Source organism: Monodelphis domestica, chromosome 7 (genome assembly GCF_027887165.1).
Source record: "Monodelphis domestica isolate mMonDom1 chromosome 7, mMonDom1.pri, whole genome shotgun sequence".
Classification (NCBI taxonomy): Eukaryota; Metazoa; Chordata; class Mammalia; order Didelphimorphia; family Didelphidae; genus Monodelphis; species Monodelphis domestica.
The window spans coordinates 205230050-205252276 of NC_077233.1; the positions used below are offsets into that span (position 1 = coordinate 205230050).

Below are 22227 nucleotides of genomic sequence, written 5' to 3' on the forward strand. Positions count from 1 at the left end.
TCCTATGCTGACTGTGTGACTCTGGGCAAGTCTCTCAACCTCTTACTGCCCCCTAGAAAACTTTCTAAGACTGTATTTTATGGAGAGGGATTCATTTTTTTCTTTGTAGGAGTTTCTTCCTCATACCAATGAAATAAGAGGCTTATTTCCATTCCCATTTAATTATTCATTTTCAGTTTATTCACTTATTTTCTTAAAAATTGAGTTCTTTTGTTACTCGTTATATTTATTTCTAATTATATCCTTTCCCCTTTCCTTACCCAATGAACTTTCTATTGATATGAAGAATAATAAAAAAAAGAAAAAAAAAGAAAAAATAGCAGCTTAATAAAACTAACTGGTACATAAGTAGGGTCTGACAGAATCTGCCAAGTCCCATATCCATGATACCCCAGTTCTGTGTGTTCTCTTCTTTTGGGCCAGATTTCATACAAGGCTCTTAAACGCCAGGAAAGATGATTCAGCTCTTTAAACATTTGTTGAATACCTCTATGATGACACTGTGCAAGGTGCTAAGGGAGAAATAAAATGTAAGCCATGTTTTCTGCCCTCAAGAGGGCTTATAATCTAGCAGCAATGCTTCTACACACTGATTGGAGAGTTTACATTATATCCTAGAGTTTATAGTCTGATACTATCCAATAAAATCATTGCATTTTCTAGTTCATGTAACTATTCAAAGAAATGAGAGGGGGGCATTGCCTATCCCTAAGGAAATTATCATCACCCCACCTGTGTGCTGTCAGTTTTGAAACAATAATATCAGTGATATTTGAATTTAAGTGATCTTTAATGTAAGTAAACAAACCTTCATTCTTCTCTTTTTTGTCCATATCTGGGTCCAAAGCCCAGGAGAAATCTCTTGAAATTTTCAAGCAGCCACATCATATCCTCATTCATTCCTTCACTGACTCTAGCTCTTTGGGCCCATCTGATAAAATGACTCATTGCTGGGATGGTCGTGGCTTTAAGCTCTTGGCGCTCAGTGGGGAAAGCTTCACTGGTTACCTGTCCTGCTCTGTCTTCGATCTCTTCAGCCAGGAAAACTCACAACATCTGTTTCTGTAATAAAAGGCCAACAAAACGGGATAAATCACTTTCTTCAGCCCCTATTTCTTCTGTGCTTTGGAGGCTGATCACCTATAGTCACGGTCTTGAATGAGGCTGTAGCTGTGGCCTCTGAACTGATGGTACAAAGCAAGATCGATATCTGAAACGGTAAAAAATGGATGGCGCATAAATTAGAAAGACAATCTTCTGTAACTCTGGCCCCAAGCAGTCAAAGAGTCAGTTGGGCACAAAAAACACTGTGGTTCCATGAAGAGGAAAAACAATTACTACTTAGCAGCTGGGTAGACTTTTTCTAGGATTTTATTAGGCTACTCAGCTTTCTTTGTTGATTCCAAATATTTGATTCCTTTACTGTGATGAGAAATTCAATGTGTGATGTTAATTTTCCTAGCAAAATTAAATTCAAATATATAAAATGGGAGAAAGGCATCATGGTGTGGTGAATAAGGAGCTGCTCTCAAAGCCAGGGAGATTCTGGACTAAAAAATCTTGCCCCTGTTATCTACTGGCTATGTGATGTTGATCAAATTATTTAGCTTCTCAGGGCTCTAGGCAACTGATCCTAAACTGCATTGGTGGAGGGTCTTTCCTCATCTGGAACTTCCCTGTTCCTGTGGAATCACAGGCCTTGTCCTCAACTTTATTAGTTGAGAGAGGCCAGGGTATTCCCCAAAAGCTGACTAAGCTTCCTATCTATGACCCTCACTAGTTGGTTTGATTTAGTTCAACAGCTGTCTTCAAAACCCATTATGATTGCTCTCAAATGGCTAAGTCTACTCCAAGAGGTCTGACCCCTGAGGTAAAATCTCAAAGCCGATCTGACAGGATTTTTAGATAAAAACCTTCCGGAAAGCACAGCAGGTGTGGTCAGATCCTTTCCTAGATGTTCCTCAGTTGAACAACGTACCTCCAAAGATGATTTAGGAGTTACTCCTTCTCCACAGTCAGGTTGAGGTAGATGAGCTCGAGGAACCACCTTTCCTCCACCCTTCTGGACAGGAAGAGCCCAACCTCCTACAGGAAGTCATTACTCTAGCAGTTGTCACTTCCAAACTGTTCCTCCTCTGCCTTCTGCCTGCTAAAATCCTTTCCCTTGACTTCCTAAAAGAGTCTTCCACTTCTCTTAAATCTTATCCTATTTCCATCCTTTTCCCATTACAGGCTAAATTTGATTGGGTACCTAGCGCCACTATAGAGAGCCCCTTGATGAAGGGCAGGGCCCCAGGATTTCTAAGGAGGGGCTAAATTGGAGTAGAACAAGATTCCTTTGCCTATTCCTGATGGGATACTTCAAGCATGGGTGAGACAGGAAGACTCAGCCTAGGAAAAAAAAAAGAAAATGGACTTTGAAAGGCAGCCCCTCTTTTCTCAAGTACCCCAATTGTTTTAAACCTCCAAAACAATACACACAGAAGTCCATAAACTCCAATAATTTATATTTGGAAAGATCAAGGACAGAGTTAAGCTCTATACTTGATTTTCTAGGGAGAGCAGATTGGAGCATATGTCTTTGCTGTTGAAGAGTCCCATGGGAGACAAAAAAAAAAAGAGAGGAACTTTAAGAATTTAGGATAGGATTCATCTAGAGCAAAATAATAATGCATCCTATTCTTGGGAAGTTAAACTGATTTTGTTACTAATCTCATTCACCCATCCAAGTAATAAATCTTGGTTTTGTTTTAGCAAGAAGAAGCAATAATGAAGGCTATTTCTGTGAAAATTTTCTTGAGTATAAAAACAAAATGCACCTTACCTGCATTTATTAAAAGAAAAAGAAAAGTCTCCTGTTCTTGCTCTTTCTGGACATAATAAATGTTGATGAACTGTGCACAGTTCACTATTTTGCCTTTGGAAAACAGGTCTAAACCAGAATGAGTTACCTATCCAAAATTCTATGTTAGTTTGCTAACTGCTGAATTCCATTAAAGTTAATGAGAATATTTAAATAGGGTCTCACTGAAGATTCATTTCATTGTCTTAGGGTGTGAGTTTGAATTGAGCCTTTCCAGCAAGGGTCATCTTTGTAGGAAGACTTTTAACAGAGAGCATCTAACAAGATTATAAAGGTTTCCACAGTTCAGAGGATTCTCATTTTGATTCAGGGATTATTCATATTCACCCTGAAACTTTAAGAGGGAAAAAAAGTAATTTTCTTCTTAAAAAATAGACATTTAACTGTATTTTTGAGCTACATGCATATTAAAAGGGAAGAAATTATAGTTGTAAGGAATATTTTAATACATTATTTTATGAAATTAAATTTCTGCTCTTCTCATTTTAATTTGATAAATGAGACTAAATACCGGATATATTTCCAACTCACTGTATGGGCAATTTGAAGTATGACTTTCATTAGCCATAATGAGGAAATCTATATTACATTCTCCTTGCATGCTAATATGATCACGAATCCATCTGCAAAATATTGTACTGATTGGTTGGGGAAATTTTCCATGAAGAACTTGTTAGCTCCCAGCCAATCATTATCATGCTTTTGTGAAACTGATCCTGGCTCTCTCCTTTCATTCCCATTCTACTTAGCACTTTGCCCAAGGTAAAATTGTGGTGTGGGATATTTCTCTTTGGCATCTTTCATTTTTTCTTAGTCCCACACCTTTTCATTATCTCTTTTGTAACACACAAACATAACACGTAGACACACTTAATTTCCTTGTCTTTCCTTCTTACTGCTTAGGTAGTTCATCTATGGTGTCTTGGTTGGGCATCTCCAGCATCCTTCCCACTTCCATGTTTATTCCTTTCTCCCATCAGAACTGGTTCCATGTTCAATTTTCTCATCATTCTAATTAATAATGGGAACCGAATTTTATTAATACCTGTAAAGCTGTGAATAATTAATTATGTTATCCAAGGAAACTTTAGCATTTTAACAAGGTCTTTATTGGTTTAACCCAAAGGAGTAGGTTAATCCCTACCACCCAATAGATCTTTTGGTGCCCCATATTACATTTAACAGGAAGCTACCTATTCATTAAACTCAATTCAAAAGGCAGTTACTGGGAACAGCTGGGTGGCTCAGTGGATTAAGAACTAGGCCTACAGATGGGAGGTCCTGGGTTCAAATCTAGCCCCAGACACTTCCTAGTTGTGTGATCTTGGGCAAGTCACTTCCAGTGCCTAGCCCTTACCACTTCTGCTTTCAATACACAGTATTGATTCAAAGATGGAAGGTAAGATTTGTGAAGATTAAATTTAACTCTCCCCTGATTGTGAAAATGAAATTAATTAACTCTCCCCTGATTGTGAAGATTAAATTGTAACCCCTGCCTATTTTTATATTATTCACCAAAAATGTAAACACTCTATTTAAAGTTGAGTGTGAAGATCTGCCCATTTTTAGATTTAATCACCAAAGGTGTAAACACCCCATTCACACTTGAGTGGGGGAGGTCTGTGACCCACATGTGTGATAGGGGGTAATGAATCAGAATTAACTGACTGCCTCCTGGTCAGTCCTAAAGCAGGACTTCAACTGTGATTGATAGATGTAGAATTGGGGAAAGCACAGGAAGTGACACAAGAGAAAGTGTTTTTAAAAAGGAGTGACAACTTCTTGAGTGCAGTTCTAAACAGTTCTTTCTTTCTTTTGAGTGGAGGCTGGTGGAGAATCTGCTGACTGGACCCAAGTGGTGGTGAGTGAAAGGTTGACTCCTTTCATATTGGATTTTCTGAAGAGACTAGCCTCAGGAGAGACTTCCCCAGGTCCTTGGCTTTGCCAAGGCCTAAGGACTAACTCTCCCTGCCTGGATTGAGCCAGGGGTTGGGAGTAAATTACTTAGTGTTTAGGCTAGATATATTATCCTATCCTATTTCTGATTTTCTTACTCCTCTCTTTCTATTTTGTAAGTAAATTGTAAATAAATCCCCTTGGAATAAATTAAATTCCTGGCAACCCTATTTTATTTTATTTTTTAACATTATTTTATTTGGTCATTTCCAAACATTATTCATTGGAAACAAAGATGATCTTTTCTCTGGCAACCCTATTTTAAATATAATACAGTCCAACCTTTTAATAAATTAATCCCTTTCCCCCCTTACAGATTAAAAAAAAAGGCAGTTAGTGGTCAGCTAAGTGGTTCATTATAGATAGAGAGCCAGACCTAGAGATGGGAGGTCCTGAATTCAAATTTGGTCTCAGATAATTCCTAGGTATGTGACCCTGGGCAAGTCATTGAACTCCAATTGCCTATGTCTTATCCATTCTTCTGCTTTGGAACCAATACATAATATTGACTCCAAAAGAAAGAAGGTAAGGTTTAAAAAAATTTTTTTTTACAGCAGTTGCTAAATAAATGCTAGGAGTAGGAAGGCAGTATTATGTGTTAAGGAGAACAAAAATGAAAAAACAAACAAACCTAATCTCTGCCTTTGGGGGAAGAAGAAAAGAAACCAGCATTTATTTATTTTTTCAATTACACATAGAAACAATTTTTGACAATTATTTTCTGACATTTTTAAAAATTTAAATTCTCTCCCTCTTTTCCCCCCTTCTCAAGGTAGTAAATTGTCTGATATAGGTTGCATCAGTGCTTTCATCTGATATGTATGTACATATTCCCACATCACATATACAATAAGAAAACTCATGAAGAAAATAGAGCGAAGGATGATATTCTTTGATCTGCAGTCAGATTTCAACAATTCCTTCTCATGAGTCTCTTGGGGTTATCTTGGTACCTTGTTTTGCTGATAATAATTTAGTCCTTCACAGTTGCTTATCGTTTCTGTTCCTGTATACTGTATACTATATTAAAAGAGTTAGCAAGAAATGTAATGAGAAGATAAACTAGAACAATAGCAGAGATAGAAGCAAAGAGAAAAGCCTGCTGGCCCTGTTCTTGGCACAAGTGATTATGTCCTGTCTCATGTTGTGAAGTTCTACGTGGCCAAAGTAGAGAGATGGATCAATGATTAGGGGAAGCAAGGCTGAGAGCTTTGGTTTTGAGGAATGAGTTGATCTATAGTAGTGGGTTGGCATTTTGGGATTAGGTGGGCAAACATAGAGCTAGAAGGACTTGAAAAGGGATGTAGGTTGAGATTTAGAAATTATAGGATTGTAATTTAAGAGAAATGGGAGAAGAAATATAGGAAAAATTTAAGCAAATATTATATACCTAGATACTGTGAGAACCCAAAAGACATATAAACCACAATCCTCATTTTATAGCTCAGGAAACTGAGGTAGAATGGTGAAATTTCTTGCCTATATTGTGTGACTGAGCAACTCACTTAATTTATTGCTGCTTCAGGCAACTCTTTAAGATTATAATTTGCAAAGGATATGGATTTGCATTGAGAAAGGAAGGTTCTCATTGGGTCTTCTCTACACCTATGAAAACATAGCAGTCACAGAGCTGGTTCCCCAAATTTATGTTTAATTTTCTACCATTTACCTAACAATTGTTTGCTGAGAATCCACAAGGGTTTATGAGGTTATACAAAGAATAAGATGTGGTTACCTGTCCTCAAAGACTTTACCAGGCAGTTTGCTATAATGAAAAAGATCTAAAAAGAGGAGTCAGAAGAACTCCAATTGCCTTCTTTTTCCCAAATTCTTGACAAAATAGGTTGGAAAACCTAGCTGGCTCTGCCAAAATCCTTCCCATCTCTAATATAAATATAACACATGCTAAGCACTTTTTATAAATATTACCTCATTTGAACCTCACAATAAACCTGGGAAGTAGGTGCTATTATTATCCATAGTTTACAGGTACAGAAACTGAGGCAAAGTTTAGTAACCTGCCCAGTGTCATACAGCTAGTATGGAGGGTCAAATTTGAATTCAGGTCTTCTTGACCCCAGGCCTCAAGCTATATCCATTCACTACCAGCTAGAAAATTATTCTCTATTTAAAACATTTGATCTAACTGGCACTTTCCTCATGTTGGACTTCTTTTACTACATAGACAATCAGAAATTTTCACATCCTCCTTCTTTGGAACATTTTCCCCCCATCTTAGCGAGGTGGTGTAGTGCATACAGCAGGGGTAGAAGTTAGGGTAATAGAGTCATGAAAATCTGAGTTCAAATCCATCCTTAGAAACTTCCTAGTAGTGTGAGCTGGGCAAATCACACACAAAAAAAGTGTGCCAGTTTCCTCAATTGTAAATTGGAGATAATTCTAGCACCTACCTTGCAGGGAGGTAGTGAAGCTCAATATTGAGATAATATTTGTAAAATGCTTAGTGCCAAGCCTGGCACACATTAGGTACTTAATAAATGTTTGTTTCCTACCGCCTTCCCTCTCTTCTAATTTCTTTGCTTCTCAAGCTTCTGTTTACCAAAGCCAAGTGCAGAGCTACCTAGTTTTATGATATATAGGTCAGAAACGGTATTTTATTCATTAGTGGCAAGATTGGAACAGTGATAATGTCCCAGATGTTATAGTCCGTAGAACTAACTTATGATTGATATTGAATTGTTTATTTTGTTCTTTGTGTCACTTTGACTACTCATATTGCCTTAAGGTTTTGGCTTTTGCTTTTAATTATTGACTAAGGGTAATATGAATTTCTGTCATACATTTGTTTTCTGTATTCCATTCTGTGCATTTCTTTTTAATTGCCTTTAGTGGGGTGACATTCTGTGATTGTTATTAATATATAATTAAAATATGGAGCATACTTTTATCATGATACTTTTAATTAGTGCCAAGGGCCAAATGTTCACGGGGATTGTCAAAGCTAAGGATAGTACCATGATTAAATATAAGCCCAATTGGGGACTCAAATTTTATGCATTAACCATTTGAAATTCATATTCCTGAATAATGTCCCTGCCTAGATATTTACACTATATGAGGTCTGTGCCATGTTTGAAAAATTAAAAAACTGTTTATAGCTTAGTATAAGCAAACAATTTTAAAGAGTTAAGCATGAAATGGTCATATAGGGTATCTTCTGTGGGATGATAGGGAAATGAACGATGGCTAACTTGGTATTTTAAGACTCTAGTCCTTTTCTATCCAAAAAAAATCTCCTAGGGAAAGTCATATTATGAATTACTTGTGTCTGGCTGTAAAGGCCAAGTAAATATCTGCTTAATTTTAACATAAACAAAAGTAGTATTTTATTCAGGGGTGGTAAAATTTTGTTATTTTTCAGTCCTGTTAGTTATGTCTTTTTGTGATTCCATTTGGGCTTTTTGTTGGGGAAAGATACTGGATTGGTTTGCCATTTCCTTCTCCAGCTCATTTTATAGATGAGGAAACTGAGGCAAAAAGTGACTTGGCCAGAGTCACATAGCAAATAAGTGTGAATCTGGATTAAAATCTAAGTCCCCCTGATTCCAGAACCAGTACTCTATTCATAGTGCCACTTACTTGCCTCAAATGGAAATATTTCCCACCATAGTGGGATTTATATACATTCTGCACACATGTGGTGGGTCAGTTGCTATCTTTTGGCATGAATGTGTCATGGAGAGCACACAAGTGGGTGTCTTCCAACAGGCTTGCCAGAGAGGCTTCACTTGCCTTCTGAAAAGTACCATTATTAGTGTGCTAGAAGCCCAGATCTGTTTTGAAGTTTTAAGCCCTTTTCCACCGTGGAAGAGAAGTTTATGGATCAGACGTTCAATGGAAAAAAAAACAAAACCAAAAAGATGATGAGTTGCCTTACGCAAAAAAGGCTTGAAGTTCTTATTTCTTCCATCCAAGATAGTGATTGATCTATTTTTCTTCTCCCATCTCTTTTCTTTACTTGAGAAGAATGCTCTTTTCATTCATATGAAAGGCCAAATGTCTACTAAATTTCATCTATAACTTTACCCATTTTTTTTAAGACAGACCTTGCGAGTGAGCGTGAGAATAAAGATGAAAACGTTCTAAGAAATCTCTATAGGTGGAATAAATGACTTGTTTGAATTGCCCCTTTAAAAAAAAAAGAAAGGGATCAAGTTGAGGAGATTGCACAGAGCCATGAAGTCACTGGAGGATTCCAGAAAACAGGAAACACTGGGAGAAAATGTGGGAGAGAGCTGCAGGTGGAAATGCTTGTTACTTAATTGAAGCCATGCCTCTGCATACCTGGGACTTTGGCTCCTGTCACGTGATTCTGCAGAACTGGGAAGCAAAATACTTTTTTTTGACCATTTGCCACCTCTGAATAACTTGCATGCTAACACTCTAATGTGGTGTGTGTGTGTGTGTGTGTGTGTGTGTGTGTGTGTGTGTGTGTGTCCATGCATGTGTGCATGTTTGTGATATGCAAACTCTGGAATTTCTTTTTCCCTTTTTTTGTGGTGTAGCTTCAGAATTGTTGAATTTCTGCTCCAGAGCCTAGGAGGTAATTATTCAGAGAACAAGAAAGCTGTTCCTTTGGATAACCAGTCAGCTATTTGGGGGCTTGATCCTTTCTCTGGTTACACACTGTTTTATTAATTACTGTTACCTCTGGCATTGCAAACTTAATCCTTGAGAGACTTATCTGTCTACTTGGCACATGTCTGTTTGGCAAAAAACATGTTTTGAGGAAACAACAGTGACATTGTCCAACTTTTCAAATCTTTAATTCTGATTGATTAAAAATACTTTTTAGGGGATTAAGTATGAAGCTGAGCCGATCAAATTTCAGCCCTGGATGATTTTCATTAAGGTCAGGATATAAATTCTTTAAAACTAAGAGGAGGAATGTGTACTGATAATGGCAACGACAATTTGGGCCAGATTAATGGTGGAAGATCCATATTGTGACCTCTAGCCTCTAACTAGCTGATCTGTCTTTCATAGATTAAATTATAATATATAAAGCTGAGACCCAACTGCAGTGTCTCTCCTACTAACTGGCATCAAAGACCAAGATCTTAGAACATAAGTACTATAATTCTGAGGGGAATACAATTATAGATTGCATTAATAGAAATAGTCTATGGATTGTACTCTACCTTGGTGTAGACTGTCTGTGGTGCCATGTTTAGTTCTGGGTAATATATTTATTTTATTAAAAAAATCTCTTACATTCCATCTTGGAATCAAAACTGTGTATTAGTTCCAAGGCAGAAGACTAGTAAGATTTGGGCAATGAGGGCTAAGTGACTTGTCCAGGGTCATATAGCTAGGAAGAGTCTGAGGTCAGATTTGAACCCAGGGCCTCCTGTCTCTAGGCCTGGCTTGCTCAATATACTGAGTCAACTAGTTGCCCCCTCATTTCTTTAAAGATATTGCTGGGCATCCAGATGAGGATAAACAGGATGCCAAAGACACTTGAATGGTCAAACAATGAAAGATTGAAGACTTTGGGTATGCTTAGTCAGTGCTCAGTTGACTTTGATTAAGCTTTGATTAAGATCTTGTTATCTCTCAGGCATTGTGCTAAGCATTGGGGAATCCAAAGAATAGCAAACTCTGTCTCTGCCTTTGAGGAACTAACATTCTAAAGGTGTAGACAAAACTGAAAATCCAGACTATCTTCACTTATTTGAATTGCTATTGTGTGGAAGAGGTGTTAGGCTTGTCTTGGTTAGAGGACACAACAAGGACCAATGGATGGAAATTGTAGGGGAACATGCTTCTTGTTCAATAGAAGAAAAAAACTTCCTAATAAATTGTTATACCAAAGTGACAGCTAGGTGGCACAGTGGATAGTGTTTAGTCTGGGGTCAAGGACACTCATTTTCCTGAGTTCAAATCCAGAACTCAGCCACTTACTATGTGACCCTGGGCAAGCCACTTAACCCTGTTGGCCTCAGTTTCCTCATCTCTGTAAAATGAACAGGAGAAGGAAATGACTAACTCTCCAGTATCTGTGCCAAGAAAACCCCAAATGGGGTCAGGAAGAGTTGTCATGACTGACAAATGACTAATGACAAGAAAACGGAACGCTTTGTCCTCATCAATGAATATCTTCTAGCAGAGACTGAATGAAGATTAGCTTATAAGGCATTCCTGTGCTGGTATAGTTTTGGCTGGAAAACATTTGAACTTCTTTCTAACACTGAAATTCTATAAAAAATAGAATCAGGATTGCCTCATTCCTCTCTGGAGCCTCCATGGATCCCTGTGGGGCCATAAGCAGGTCAACTTCTTGTCTTTAGGCTTTTGCTTCTTTTTATAGTAATCCATTTTATTCTTAATGGGTTCATTAAGTAACAGTCATGTGAAAATGACCTTATTTTCTTTTATGACAGAATTCCTAGATTTATACATTAAAGGGATATGAGAGAGAGTCCTACTTTCTTGATTGGTGACTCCATAATTGGGGCTACTGGGGGATTCTGCCCATTTCTACTAAACTTTCAGTTGAATTCACTCTCTGGACTTCCCTTTCTTGCTATCAGCCATGCCCTCATGAGATACCTCTGCCTGTGTTCTGCTGGTCCCTAGCTTCCTCTTTTCCCTGACTAGCCTCTCTTTTTCTACCACCAAAATGATCCTGTTTACATGTATTTGAATCCTCAGTGCTTAGCAAAGTGCCATATTGGGTGATTAGTAAATGCTCTATCTATGACATAGTTGATCAGTTGCTTAATTATGTCTGACTTTGTGACTCCCATGGGCCAGAGCTATCTATGGTGTTTTCATGGCAAGGATATTGGAGTGGTTTGCCATTTCCTTCTCCAATAGATTGCGTGGATCCTTTTGTCAGGCAAACAGAGAGGAAGTGGTATGCCCAAGGTCATACTACTAGGAAATGCCTCAGGCTGTATTTGAACTCAGATTTTCCTGATTATGGGCTCAGAACCCTATCCACTAAACCATTTACTTGTCTCATAGGTATAAAGAGGTTAAGTGACTTGTCTAAGGCCATACATCTAAGAAGTGTTTAATATTAGATTTAAACTGAGGTCTTCCTAACTCCAAACTCAGTGCTCTTAACCACTGAGCCACAGCTGTCTTTATGTATGACACAGTATACTTGTATTTCACTAGGATATTTGACATAATCTCTTATAATATATTTGACAAGATGGAGGGAAGGGGGAAAGATGAATGTACAGTAAGTTGGATTTATAATTGATTCAATGATCAGAATCAGATTGCTGTCAATGAACTAGCATCAACTTAGAAGGAAACATCTAGTGGGGTATTCAGGGCATTAAAATGCAATTTAGTGGGGACAAATGGAAAGCACTGCATTTAAATTTTTTTAATGAAATAATTTCTTTCAATTCAAAGATATTTTATTTTTCCAATTACATGTAAGAATAATTTTCAGCATACGTTTTCCAAAATTATAAGATCCAAACGGTATCTCTCCCTCCCTCCACTCAGAGATGGCAAACAATTTGGTCTGGGCCATACATGTGTCAGCTACATTTAAATAAAAACCCCCAATTATCCAGGCACAAAGTGGAGGAGACATGACTGATCAGCAAACTATTTGTGTGAAAAGAATATGAAGTTTTTAGCAAACAAAAATTACATTATATGACAATCAAAAATGACAAATCAGTTTAAGGTTGTATTCATAGCAGCATAGTGGGTGGAATTTGGTGAAAGTTCTGTTGTATTCTCTTCTCTAGTCCAGCCTTATCTTGAGTACTATGTTCAGTTCTCAGTGCCACACAGTAGAAAGGACACTGACAATTTGAAATGCACCCAGAGACGAGTGACCAAAATGGTGAAGGGAATTAAAATTTTGTCGTCAGTCAATCAGTTAATCAACAAGCATTTATTTAGGACTTACTATGGGCCAGGTACTGGACTATATACTACGGATAAAAAAAAAAAAAACCCACCAAAAGTGAGATGATCTCTCATACTTTAACAATCATTTTTAAGGAACTGGGGATATTTAGCTTGGTGAAGAAGAAAATGAAAGGGTACAGGATAGTTGTCTTTGAGTTTTTGAAGAGCTGTTAGGCAGAAGAGATCTTAGATTTATTTTGATTGGCTCCAGAAAGCAGAAGCTGGGAGAGAGGGTGGAAATTGCAGGAGACTAAGATTTTGGCTTGATAGAATGAAAAACTTTTTGACAACCCGAGGAACTTCTAATTTCTCCATTGTTCTGCTTTAAAAAAATGAATATATAGATTTTTAAGAAGATGTTGGTGAAGAGTTGTAGAGGATATTGAGGGGAACTAGAAGACTTCAGAGGTCATAAATATTTATTGAATTTCTATTATATTCTGTTGTATTCTGTTCTATCTCCTTGAACATTTTTATTGTTGTTCAGTTCTGTTGGACTCTTTGTGACCCCATTTTGTGATTTTCTTAATAAGGACACTGGAGTGCATTGTCATGTCCTTCTCCAGCTTCTTTTACAGATGAAGAACTGAGGCAAATGGTTAAGTGACTTGCCCAGGGTTGGAGAGCTAAGTGTCTGAGGCCAGAATTGGACACAGGAAGATGAGTCTTCCTGATTCCAACCCTGTGTTCTATCCATTGTACTGCCTCACTGCCTATTTAAACAACACACACACACACACACACACACACACACACACACACACACACACACACACACACAAACAGAGTTACCTATCCCAGATGGCTGTGGTAAGGAATCATTTTTGTGTGGAATTTCTTATCTCTTCAGAGTTTGCCCAGTTGGGGGAGAGGAGGTGAGCAGTCACACATAAAGAGTAGAAATTCAATAGCAGAAATCTGTGCACAGTCCCCAAATGACCTAATGATCTTTTGATGAAAGGTGAGAGCTAAGTGCAAAGTACTATTAACTCTAGGCCTGTGAAAGAACTGATGTAACTGGGTAAAAAGAAACTAACACCCACTCTCAAAAACTCGTATTGAAACAGTGATAATGTTTCCAATTGCAGATAGAATGCCAACAAGTTATTCCATACTCCATTCATTCAGGCCCTTCAAATCATTCCCTGTAATCTATATTTTTCATCACCAAACTTTTCAAAAAGGCCTTCATCATTTTGATCTCCCTGGGCAACAATCTTCCTTGCCATATGATTTTCTCAAAAATGATAATAAGGCAATAATGTGCAACTTATATTACAGGTGAAAATTGAGGGCTTTAGGAGTTTGAAGAAAGTGTTTTTCCTATGCTCTAGCTCAGATTGCAACCAGGCAACTGATTCTTATAAATTATATTTTCTAGATGAAATAAGTGGAGGTACATTGTTTGGATTTGCTCAGCATAGGTTTTTTGTTTGTTTTGGGGGACTTAGTCTTCTTTGGTACCTCAATGTATCAGTGATCTCAGTCTTAAGCAAATTACAATCCCTTTATACCATCTCACCTTGGGAGATCATGACATGTATCCTTACATAAATTCTACATAGAGGACCCATAAAACTTGCTAAAGTCTTCCACTGAGTCTTTTTGTGAATAGGAGTGTAATGCTTACACTGGTCATCTGTTATCCTTTGCTCTTGTTATATGACCAGCCCACATCCTTTTCCAGCCATATATTTCTTTGAAGATATATTTTATGCCACTTCCTCTGTTTGTTATTTTTGGTAATATAGCATGGCTACAATCCAATATGTAATTCTCCATTTCCCTTTGAATTCCCTGAAATTTAATTCATGCTTGTGTACCATGATGTGCAACCAAAAAGTGTTTCCAGAAGAAACTTGGTATTAACAAAGTTGGACTTGTGTGGCAAAAGGCAGCTTGAGATAATTGAAAGTGCTGCGAAAATCTTCCGAATGTGATTCAGTTCCTTCACTCTAATAAATTATGGGCCCATTTCTTTTCCTATGTCAATCCAAGACTAATGGAATAATGAAAATGACTGACCTTTGTATGCTACAGCCTGGGTAGTATGTATTCCTCATCCACTTGGATTTCCCTGTGTGCATTTATAGTTCTAGTTCTTTGAGTGGCTATGGATTTTTGAAGATCCCAGAGAATCATAGAGCTTGCTATAAAGAGCATTATGCCAACTATCAATAGGAACACTGAGAGCTCCTCATGACCTCTAGGGAAGCCCTATTCCATTTGGACTTTGGAAAGGACATCTTTTATTACAGTCTTTGCTAATTAGAAGGTGATCAGACATATGTGAAGATAGGATTAACTCTCCCCTTGTCTATTTTAGGCTAAACAAATCAAGAACTTAAAATAACCCTACTTGACACTAAGTAAGAGAGTTTGCAAGTCACTTACTAGAGTAAGCTCATACCTCCAAAGGTCACTGGCCACATCCAGCCCCCCCCCCCCCCCCCCCCCCCCCCCCCCCCCCCGACCCTTGGGCAGTGCTAGGCAAATTGGAAGACTGCAATTGGTTCCCATAAAGTGGGGGAGCAAAAGTAAGGGATGTTGAGAAAACTACTTTAAAAAGGTTAGCCTGAGGACTGATTGACTCTCAGTGGCAGTGAACTGGACTGGAGGAGAAGACTCTTTCCTTGGATCCTGCAGTGCTGAGTGGAGTGATTCTTTCCTTGGTTCTTTAGTGAGGAGACCCTCTCTGCTTATTGGTGCTTCAGTGGGACACTCCCTTCAGCATGAGCTCTGGTGAGATTCTTGGTGGCCTTAGCTTTGTGTACACTGAAGGTTCTTGGGTTCTTCAGCATCTCCTGGCTCTTTGAATTTTGGCTTCCTAATTAGGATTTTGGATTCTGGTGAGATTTGCTTTTGGATTCACATTTACGATCTAGAGATATTAGGATTAAATTTAGGGTATTTTGTAGCTAGGCAGTATTTTTTGACTCTTTATCTACATTCTTCCACTTTCACTCTTTCCACCTCTTTGAAATAAAGCTGTTAAAAGTCATTTTGACTTAAGCTATAATATTTTTAAATCAGCCACCACAATATTACTTTAGAATTCTCATATTTAGCATAAAACCTAAATTTAAATTCTTACATATAGTCATACTTTTTGTTCCATTTAGCCAATAGCCTTGAAGAATCTTAGCATTTGAATGGAAGGCAATTTGTTGGAGAATAATTTTTAAGGCTATATTGTTTATAGAGTCAATTTTTTTTTTATTTTCAGAGGAAGAAGGGTAATCAATGACAAATTCAACAGGATTTTATATTCCATCAGTTCAGTATTGACCTATCAGTTAACTGTCTTTATTCTTTACTCTTACTCCATAGGAAGGGAGTGAGGAGGTTAGTAAGGGAGAAAAGCGAAAGGTACAAGCATTTATAAAGTGCCCACTGATGCTAGGCATTGCACTAAGCACTTTGTAATTATTATTTTATTTGATTCTTACAACTACCCTGCAAGATAATTGTTGTTATCCTTATTTTCAGTTGAAGAAATAGAGGAAAAGTGAAGTTAAAGTGATTTGTCCAGGGCACACAGCTGATGTCAGGATGTATTTTAATTCGGGTCTTCCTGTGTGACTATAGAACATAAGTAGTAAAAACCTTCCTATTCCCACATCGTATTTTCACTAAGGATACTGTAGCATATCAGGCATATTAGCATCTTGGAAGTATGATTGATGTATTAATATTGTATTTTATGTATTCATTTACCAGACTCATGGTCAGATTACTTATTGATCATTGTATGGATGAATCTGCAGTCCAAAGGGCAAGAGAATTCCGGAGCAGGACATTACTGGCCACAGTGTCCTAGCTCACTCCTTGTCATACCACATTGCTTTCCAAGGTGCATGTTGGATTAATCTCCTCTTTGATTTCATGATTGTCAATTCAACCAATGTTAAAACCTATGTCATGTTACATATTCATTAATCACCTCCCACTTAACATCCCTAAAATTTCTAATAAAAGTTGGGGAGCATGAGCGAGCCTCTCTTTTGATCTGAATCCTCTTGATCTTCTGACTGCTCTGAATCCTCTTGCTGTTGTATGGAACATTCTTTGAAAAAATTTAGACCATCTTGGCTTTAATTTGGGAAATGATCATTTAAAATGTTTAGCTTTGCATTAAGCAAAGCAAACACATGTTCTCCTTTTTAAACTGAACTGTCTTCTGATCAAGGGCACAATTAATACCCAATGAAAATGCACGTTGGCTGTGGAAAGAGTGGGTGGAGGAGAGGGAGGGAAATAATGTGATTATTGTAACCAAGGAATAATGTTCTAAATTGACTAAATAAACTTATTCAAGTGGAAAAAAAATAAACTGAAGTCCTCAGATTCTTGAGGACTAAAGTTTTATGTCTTGGCATGTTCTTATAACCCTTTTGTGAGGAATTGTCTCCTCAAAGAACTCTGTAACATTACGGTGCAATGCTTTTTTAGCAGCTATGTGATTAAAGGTTTGTTCTGACTATAACAATTACCTATTAAGACTTCAAAATTTACCTGTGCCAGTTAATTCCTCATAGGGAATGGGCACATGGATTTCCTAATTTTTTCTAGCTTGTTCCTTGTACAACTTCTGAAAGAGCAGTTTTTGAGTTAAGGAATCTTCTGCAATAAACTTAGATTCAATTGATACCAATGAACTGGCAATAGAGATTGCTGGTTTATCTAGTCCAGCAGCTCCTTGGTGATGGGAGCTTCATTATCATACTGAATTATCATGCTTTTGATCTCTTTAGGAGTCAGGAATGCAACATTATTAGACTGTCCTAAATTTACTCCTGCATTTTCAGAATTATCTCTAATTTCTGTTGGAGAAGCTGTTTTACCTGCTTTCTTCTCCATAGTTAAAACGATTGTAATCCTGCATTAGGTTTTAGTGGAGGTGGAGGTTGAAATTCAGGAGGAGTGGGGGAAAGGGAGGACAAAGAGAGTCCTCCTAAAATAAGAATTAGACTTACTTTCTGGCAGCCGTAGATTAAGGGAGTAGTGAATGAATAGATAGTCAGTAAAAGCCATAAAAGTTGAAAGAGGAATAGTGATAAGTAAATTGTTAGTAGAATTAGTGAAAGGTTGGGGTAGACACTGAGAAACAGCTCAGATCTCCACATTTAGTGCAATATTCTGACTAGATTCCATGTGCTCCCAATTGCTGGTAATATTCTCTGTAATTACCATGCTTTTGCTCTTTTTCTTTTTAATTACGTTTCATAGCTTGCCTTTTAAATGCCATTGTTGTTTAGTAAATACTCCTTTTTCTTGAAAGTTAGGACATTAGAGGATAACTTTAAGTAGCACCTAGAGCTAAACTTCTGAGAACTTAATTGTTAGTTTTAAAGATTAATGGACCAGCAACTTGACCTATTTGATCCCATTCTTGTACATCAACTACCCCCTTTTGATGGAAAATCAGGATAGGATTTTAAGATAGCCTTAATCAATGCTCTGAGCTTAGTCTCTGAAACCTTAATTCCTTGCTTCTGAACTAAAGACTTCAATACTCAAATATAACAGGTATGAGAAGACAGATTTAAACCAATTTCCTCAATGGAAAAGCCCATTACCTGACTGGCCAAGTCTAGGTCTGCTGATCCGTCTCCAATCTTGAACTCCAACACTATCTCTTCAGGTGATTTTTAACCATGTTGCGTGCCAAGTATAGGAGCCACCTTCAGTTCCTACACAATTTACTTGTGGGTGGTGACCTGAGAAGGAGCATGGAGACTGGAGGAAAATGGATGAATAGATAATAGAGATAGAGGGAGAAACACAGGAATAAAGATTCAGAGATGACAAGTTAAAAGATGTGGGGAGTCGCGATCATGAGAAGGTAATATTTCTCATTGGCAAGAGAGCCAGAGGAGTAATGAGAAATATGAGGGGCAACAGAGTTGCGAGAAGCAAGAGGTCATGAGGGACAAGAGAGGCTAGAACAGCAAAAGGATCCAGAGCAGTCAGAAGATCAAAAGGATTCAGAAGATCAAGAGAGAGGCTTGCTTGTGCTTCCCAACTTTTATTGGAGATTTTAGGAATGTTAAGTGGGAGGTGATTAATGAATATGGAACATGACATAGGTTTTAACATTAGTTGAATTGACAATCATGAAATCAAAGAGGAGGAGATTAATCCAACATGCACCTTGGAAAGCAATGTGGTCTGACAAGGCATGAGCTAGGACACTGTGGCCAGTAATGTCCTGCTCCGGAATTCTCTTGCCCTTTGGACTGCAGATTCATCCATACAATGATCAATAAGTAACCTGACCATGAGTCTGGTAAATGAATACATAAGATACAATATCAATATATCAATCATACTTCCAAGATGCTAATATGCCTAGTATACTACAGATACTTTTAGTTAATAGATCATTTTAAGAATATTTCATATAGATAGTAAAGTAGGAATATGATATGATAGATGGTAACGCCTTCTTTTTCACTTTTTTGGGGAAATAATATAATCTATAATAGTTTCCACCAAGTAGATGCCACCAGAGTCATTATATAGGCTTTCTTGCTTTCTTTTAATTTTTATATTGAACTCCAGGATACTCTGATGTGCTCATATAAACTAATATAGGATGATTAACTTGAACATCATAGTTAAATGATATTCAAGTCCAATATTCTTTGTATGGGTACATGAAAATACATGGCCATATTTATGCATCTTTTGTCTTTCTTACTTGTAGGATACTGATGGAGTACTGAACTGGATGCTATAGGATTTGTGTTCTTATCTTCAGTACCTTTGACTTCATGGAGTCTTATTTTCTTGGGCTGTAATATGGGGATTGGTTTTGGTCTAGAAGATCTTTAATTTTAGTTCTAATTCTAACATTCTGTAGTGTTATGACTTTATGTATATGGACTAGGTTATTAAGGTTATTTTAGGAGTACATAAGGCACCCTTTTATGCCACAACAGTGAAGGCTTTGGTGTTGGTGGTAGGCTATTACCCTTCACACATGGAGCCACGCTATTATTTTTTGATCCTGGGTATAACCTAGATAAGAATGTACTTAAGCTATCTAAGGCTGAAGGAAATGAATCTTCACAGCACAGCATTTGTGAAAATAACCTATTACTTTGCACCCATACTTCCAGATACTCCTACTGGTATACAAAGTCTCTTGATTCCAAGGATCTCTACCAGTGGTGTCAAACTCAAAGGAATCTCTGCAGGCTGTATATTGATTTAGAAACCACAATTAGCATTTGTTTTATTTTATTGTATTTTTATTGTATTTTGTTAAGGAATTCCCAACTCTAATCTGATGAAGGTTGCTTTTGAGGTGGGGCCAGCTGTCCAGATGTTAGACATCTCTTCAATGGACTATCAGTATGACGCTTTGTTTCCTGAGCCTTATTTTCATCTTCTGAAAACTGAGAAACAACCTATTATAATGGAATAAAAACCTGACCCTGGGGTTGACAAGAATTGAGTTTGAGTTCTACTTCTTACACATGATAGCTATTTGACCCTGGGCAAGTCCCTTAACCTCTAATTGCTCCAGACAATTCCTTAAGTTTATAAGTTGTAGACCTGCATTGGAAATGAGAATATATTCACTGGGAATTCTCTTTGCCAGTAAAATCATAGGTCTAGCAAAAAAATATTGCTTTTCTAAAACACACATAATGTCAAATAAAGGAATGTGAGAATTCTAGTTCATCCCTCAGTGTTATCCTTGATTTGTCAAAATTTGGTAACTTGAGATTTATGATTCTTAGGAACTAATAACTATAATGAATAGATCTGAGTTAACAATATTAACATTCTTTTTCTATGAGAATTAAAAACAAAATCTCAATTGGAAACTTTTTTACAAGTTATCTTTCATTGACATATTGATATAATTTTTTTCAAGATTCCTTGGAAGATCATCTTGCATTTTGGAAATGATCCTATTCAATAATCCTTTGATAATAAATATCAGGTGAGGTATAAGAGGAAATGTATATTTGCCAAAAGTAGACACCATTGTGTTGGAGGACTTCCGACACAGGGTCTGGAATGAGGAAGTATTCTCTGGGAATGGTGAAGTCATCTAGGTGCTCCTCTTTGCAGGAGGCAATGCTAATTGCACCAAGCCCTAATATACTGCAAAATATTCTGAAAGAGTTCTAATTACTCAAGAGTTTGGCCTGTCCTTCCACAGAGGGAAGAGCAAACAGATGAAAACTACCTTTAGTCTAGATTTCACAATCCATTTGAATAGATGTCATATAGAGTTTTCCAACAGTATATTTATCTGGGACATACAGTCCAGATAGACAATGAGCTGATTAGATTTCTTTTTGTAAGTTGAAACTTACAAAATGTACACTTGTACTGACACCGAACTTCTCTTAACATCCAATGCCCATTTTTTCAATATAAACATTTTACTGTTGCTGTGTTAGAGAGAGACTTGGAATCCTATTACCTCTGAAGAACTAAAAGGAAGCAAAGGGCTCACAAAGCATAATGGAAAGGCTCAACATATGGCCAATGAATGGTTCCAAAGAAGTACAAGAGTACAGAGTGTCATCAAAGAATTGTATGACCAAAAGAGAAGATGAATTTGTTATGTGATGAGAGAGAGTAAGGAATAACAGGTAGATGGCTAGAGTGCTCCACTGGTATCTTTCACTGTAGGGTAAAATAAGAAAGAATTCCAGTGTGTTAGGTGAACCCCCTGTAGTAAACTTTTAGGAAAACATGGATAAGCAGCTGGCTGTTTTGTTTTTTTTTTTTTTGCTTTGTTTTTCTTTTTCTGTGGAAAAGCAACTAAAAAGTAATTCTTAGGTGAATGTTCTTAGCCTCGGTGGTAATCTTGTGAGCTGGGAGAGATTGGGAGCTCCTGGGTCTATGTACTGATTTCTCAGTAGAAGGTGATCTTCACATCAACTTTTTGGAAAACATGACCATCACTACAATTATAAGTCATGCATTCTGACATTGCTAAAAGATAAAGACTTTGAATGAGATGCTTACATAATATAGATCTGAGGTGAAAGTGAAATGCATGTTCAACCAGTCCCCAGAAATACTTCTTGCTTTAATGTTCTAAGTATCAACCTCCCAGGAGAGTATAATAAGGGTTATTGTTTCATGTTTTAAGCATTTGCCCACACATGCTTAGGAGCCTTTTATGTTTTAAGCATTTGTGTGTGTGTGTGTGTGTGTGTGTGTGTGTGTTTGTGTGTGAGAGAGAGAGAGAGATAGAGAGAGAGAGAGAGAGAAGAAATACATAGCTGTCCTTTGCTTGATCTACTTTCTATGTCAAGTATCTTCTTTAAAGATGTCCTGTTAATTCTGGGAAGATATAAAACATGAGCCAACGCTCAGCAATATATTGATCCAGGACAATTCTGAAGGACTTGACAAAGAATGTTACCCACTGCCAGAGAAAGAACTGTTGGAACCAGATGCAAATCAAAGCATACTATTTTACACATTAGTTTATTTATGGCTTTATTTTGGAGTTTTGGTTTCATATG

General features: G+C 37.3%; 2 long non-coding RNA genes across 2 annotated transcripts in view; both read right to left on the minus strand.

Annotated features, from left to right (window-relative positions):
• Nucleotides 1–771: 771 nt before the first annotated feature.
• On the minus strand, nt 772–2430 carry LOC103105908 (uncharacterized). Its single transcript, XR_008913670.1, has 2 exons — nt 1979–2430; nt 772–1210 (listed from the first exon to the last, which is right to left on the minus strand). It is a non-coding gene; the product is annotated as an uncharacterized LOC103105908 (long non-coding RNA).
• A 1122-nt stretch (nt 2431–3552) lies between these two features.
• LOC130455612 (uncharacterized) overlaps nt 3553–22227 on the minus strand; it is a 36821-nt gene continuing 18146 nt past the window's right edge. The window contains exons 2-3 of the long non-coding RNA XR_008913671.1: nt 18304–18463; nt 3553–3874 (exon numbers count right to left, since the gene is read on the minus strand). This is a non-coding gene — a long non-coding RNA (uncharacterized LOC130455612). The remainder of the gene's footprint in view (nt 3875–18303; nt 18464–22227) is intronic.